The 5,228-nt window shown below is 38.8% G+C and overlaps 1 long non-coding RNA gene across 1 annotated transcript; it reads left to right on the top strand.

Annotated features, from left to right (window-relative positions):
- Window positions 1–233: 233 nt before the first annotated feature.
- LOC141592799 (uncharacterized) lies at window positions 234–4,227 on the top strand. Its single transcript, XR_012521223.1, has 3 exons — window positions 234–903; window positions 1,260–2,783; window positions 2,954–4,227. It is a non-coding gene; the product is annotated as an uncharacterized LOC141592799 (long non-coding RNA).
- The last annotated feature ends 1,001 nt before the right edge of the window (window positions 4,228–5,228 follow it).

A 5,228-nucleotide genomic window follows, 5' to 3' on the forward strand; every position in this document is an offset into this window, starting at 1 on the left:
GACTTGAAGGGAACATCATTGTTTTTCGGGTAAGTCTTCGCCTCACAACTAAACCTGGCAAAGTTATTCCGACCCGAAACCACTTGATACCCGAACTCAAGACCCGCGATCCAACCCAGTATAACCTGACCCGATTACATACTGATTATTATTGACATATACCTTGATAATAGTTGACCCAAAAATGGGCCGATTTGGGCCAGCGAAACGAGGAATGGTAGCCCAATTTGGAGAAATCTAGGGTTTCTTCTAACATACAGCTGCAACACCATCCAAACCCCCTTCTTCCTTCTTAGATCTATTTCCTTAATCCCAGAAGTATACCAAAAAAAAAAAAAATAAAAAAAAATCCAACTTTTTAGCCAAATTCCAACTTAAATTTCTAAACTTTTCAACAGATTCAAACCATGGCAGAAGACAAAGAATACAAGAATCTACCCTCCATAGATGAATTACCATGGTTATTGGGTACCAACAATTCGCATATCAAGAAACAAAGTTTCTTCTCAATCAATACCAACAATTCGCATATCAAGGAAATCCGGGAATTACAGGGGAAGTCGATTGTTGCGTCTGTTATGGGTTGGTTAATATTACGAGACCGCGAAAAATCGACAATGTATTCGCTTTGGAACCCGATCACTCGTAAGTCGATATCTCTACCCGAATTACTTGGATTCAGGTCGATACACTAGGAGGAGATTGTGCGCTTTTATTAGGGGATAATTGTTGTACTTGGTGTTATGCTGACGGTGGTCGAATTGAAGGGAATTGTGTTTATATGGTAAAACCCGCGAGTGATACCATCCATCAATACCGGTTACAAGATAGTAGTTACGCTTTCTTCGGGTCTTATTTCAATAACCAGAGTTTTTGGCTCATCCCTTCCAATCCTGCAACAAGGTTAGCTCCAATTAAAACTCCGTATTATTGTTACAGTATTAGTATTATTACTCGTTGTTATTATTATTTTTGTTTTTGCAAATTTTCGTATAAGATGGTTTTATTTGCTTCTTTTATATACAGTGTAAGAGTCAAAGGAATGTAAAATTTGGAACCAAAAGTCTTATTATAACATTTAAATCCTATACTTGATTGAGGTTGCTTAAATTCGTTGGTGCAAAAAGAGTCGTAAAGGCAGTTTATAGGATTCGAAATTAGCCTAAATGATGTCATTACGAGTTAAACTAGCTGACAAACAAACTTTAATTTCATAGCATAATGCAATTGAAAACCTTTATCTTAATGCAATTTGACAGATTACCATCCTTTAAGAAGCAGAATGAGGATACTTGTGTTGAAACCAGTAAGGAGTTGAAGGCGACGACGACAGAGATCCCAAAATCATTTCTTTTGCAACTTCCTACCCATCTAATACTATCAATATCAGATTCTTTGCATTGGTTTGATTGCCTAAATCTTCGTGCCACATGCAAGCGTTTGAGGTCTGTTATTCCTAAACCCGAATGGAAAGCCAGTGAACTGCCTTTATTTATGTTCCTTAAAAATAATGAAGGATTATGTGAGTTATGGGATCCATGTCATTTTAATGATGGTTCAATTACCAAGAGACTACCTTATTCAATCTCGGTCATATCTATAAGGGGGTGTTTGGTTCAAACACAAAAGGTATGAGTTATGGGTTTGGAATGAGCCAAACCTATACCAAATGTTTGTTTGGCAAATTTGGGGGTTTTATACCCATACCTCAAACCCATGAGGTATGGGTTTCTCATACCCAAAGTGAGGGTGGGTATGAGATTGATACCCATGGGTATCAAACTATAACTAAACAAAAATGTAAAAATAAATATTGTGACATATTGTAAATGAAATATTTTATATAATTATTTGATTAAATCTTTATTTTCATGATTTTATATGTTAAAATTATTATTTAAAGTATTAGATTTTACCTATTTCAACTTTAGCTTAGTTTCAAACCCATACCGCATACAATTGAAACAAACACAAGGTATGAGGAATGGAGTTCGGTATGAGGAATGGAGTTCCAACCCCATACCACTCAGGTATGATTCCTGATTCCAAACCCATACCCATTCGCGAAACAAACGCCCCTAAGTAGATATGACTGAGATTGAATAAGGTAGTCTCTTGGTAATTGAACCATCATTAAAATGACACGGATCCCATAGCTCACATAATCCTTCATTATTTTTAAGGAACATAAATAAAGGCAGTTCACTGTTGGCTTTCTATTCGGGTTTAGGAATAATAGACCTCAAATGCTTGCATGTGGCACGAAGATTTAGGCAATCAAACCAATGTAAAGAATCTGACATTGATAGTATTAGATGAGTAGGAAGTTGCAAAAGAAGGATGGGTGGCTGATTATGCGCAACCAGGGGGGAGGCCTTATCTACGATTTCTTCATCTGTTTACGGGGGTGACTGGTGAATACCCGAGTAAATCCCTCGATAATCATTATTCTAGTTTTCTATTTACAACATGTCCTACTTCTTCTCACTGTGTAACATTTGGAATTGAAGGGAGTTTTCATGCATCAGTCAACTATTTTCGGCCATCATTTGACAATTGGCATTCTGCAAACTATGCGTTTGGTGATGTGGAGAGTGCTAGTTTTGAAAGTAACTATAATACGAGCCCCAAATATCTTTATAATTCATTTTATTGTCTAGACAAGAAGGGTAATCTTGGAGTTTTTAAAATGGTGAAGGGAGAATACCCTTGGAATGTTTACAAAGGTCCACTAGATGAAGGATTCAGTAAATATCTAAGTGAGTGTGATGAGTAGTATTTAGGTAGCGTTTATCTCCCATTTATAACCTTATTTGACTCGATTTTGTGTGCTTTAAATGTTAAAAAGCTCATTTTGTTAATTAATTAGAAATAACTAGTTTTATTACATTTATCTCGAACAATTGTTACATCTCGAGTATTTGATACTGCTCTCGTATTTTCGTATTTATAGGTACCGAGCGAGTGAATAAGACGGAGTCAAACAATAATAAAAGAAGATGGAGGTCAACGGCTGACCATTCCTAATTAATTCACGTGGCAAATTATGGCACTTTGTTCATCTTCTATCTTGAAGATTCCCCTGCTCTTTTGTTGAATTCAACCCCAGTCCCCAAATACCAAAACCAATTCATCAAACCAATTGCTAAATTTGGCACTGTCTGCTACTCTTCGTATTTCCTTTCACCAACTTGCTCATCCCATGCCTTCACTTGACCACCATTTCCATCACCATTGCTGCTCACCTTGGTCACGCACCAATTCAAGCACAACCATGGCTACTCCCGTCATCAAGCATGAACTCGGAATCCGAAACCCGAGGACAACCGGCAACCCTTCATCATCGCCATTTTCGACCACCACTCACCTCAAATCCATTCCACCTGCACACAAACAATCACAGCAGCAGCGACAACAACCGGTCCCTCCACCGTCCACGACACCGTCATCAACAACCTCCGTACTCAACCAAAACCACCAATTTAATTCAACCACAACCATTCACGAATCGAATCCGAGTAATTTGAACCCATATGGCCCTCGGCCGGGCACCCGTCCGCCGACACCCAACCGGCTGGGAATACGCAATTAATTTCCCTCTATTTTCCAGAGAACTCCCAGACGGTCCCTCACCGGCCGCCGGCAGCCCGGCTCCCAACTCGCACAAATCTCAAATGTGCACTCAGCCGGGTCACCTCGCACAAATCTCAAATGTGCACTCAGCCGGGTCACCGACAGTCGACACCCCTACCGGCTGGGAGAACCATCAAAATTTTCACCAAGTTTCCAGGAAGTTCCCAGCCGGTGCCATCACCGACGGCCGGTGGACCGGCTGAGCCTCACATGCTGCTTTCAATCCGTGTTGTCGTCTTTTGCTCCCTTTGTTTTGCCTTTTTTTTTGTACGGTTTTAACCCCCTTTCCCCTTTTCATTTTGGTTTAGTCGTGTCTTTTAGGGTGGTTTAGTAGTATATGATTAGTATCATTATTTATTATTATAATAATTATTATTATTATTAGTAACTAGTAACTCGTAACTAGTCTAGTATTTAACACCTCAAACCATCACACCACCTTACCAATTAGACTAGTTAGATTATTTTCCTCTCTAAATATTTTGTAGAACCCTAAATTTATTTTCCTCTCTCAATTTTCCTTTTACCCAAGTTGTAATCTTTACTCAAAAATTAATACAATTGTTCTCTTGTTTATCCAAGTTCTTCCATCAATTCAAAGTTTCCATGTTATTGGTATAATTCTTTACTCTTATTTCTCTCTTTAATTTCAACTGTTTGCATTTGCCTTCTTTTAAGTTTTGTTTAATTGTTTATGTTTGAATTCTTCTCTTTTGTTGTTAGATTGTTATTGTTTCTCTCTTGTTCATCTTATTCATGTTCACCATTGTTGTTTACATTCAAAGATTGAGTCTTTGAGTTACTTGTGTTAAAGATTGTGTCTTTTAGTTTAATCCTCATCCATTCTTAGATTAAATTGTCTTTCTTCATAATTTGTGTTGGATTATTGCATGTTTAATAGTATAATTTATTCTTCCACCATGTTTATGCTTAAAGACCCCATCTTTATTGTTTCTCTTGCCTTTAGAAACATGATTAGCGTGTAGTCTTTTACTAGGACTCGGTTTGACCCGACATGAGTAATTTCATTAATTGATTCACATAAAGGCTAATTGTTGGGGGAGATTAGTGAGGGTAGTCTAGAGGATTGATATGGTTTATGGACCGATTTTGGGAATTGTCGATTTGTGACCCTTGTCCACCAACGAGAGTTGGAGTTGGTTAGGTTGTGAATTGGATACCCGGAAATTGGTCTTATCACTAACCTAGGTTGAGACCGAAAGGGAGAACCAAGGGAGGGTACCTCTAGACTAGCGTTTGAAATCGACCTCCGAGAGGAGGAGTGGGATGACCCGGAAAACGATGAGGGCTTAATGACCTTAGCCATTACTAAGCCACCTTGGGAAAATGCATGTTCTTAGGGTAGCCAGGTATTAGGTTAGGGATTCCGACCTTCGAACCCGAGAGGGGGGTTGGTGGGTAGTTCTAGTGTCCTCTTTCGAACCCGAGAGGGGGGTTTTAGGCGAATTAGAGCCATCTCCTCCTTGCTTGTCTACCCGAGTGATTAGCCTAGGGAATCGTGACGTGGAATTATGAATTGTTGTGGGAGAACCGAGTTCTAGGCCTTTTAATCATTTGATTTACAACTTAATCTT

This window comes from Silene latifolia, chromosome 7, assembly GCF_048544455.1.
Source record: "Silene latifolia isolate original U9 population chromosome 7, ASM4854445v1, whole genome shotgun sequence".
In the NCBI taxonomy this organism is placed as follows: Eukaryota; Viridiplantae; Streptophyta; class Magnoliopsida; order Caryophyllales; family Caryophyllaceae; genus Silene; species Silene latifolia.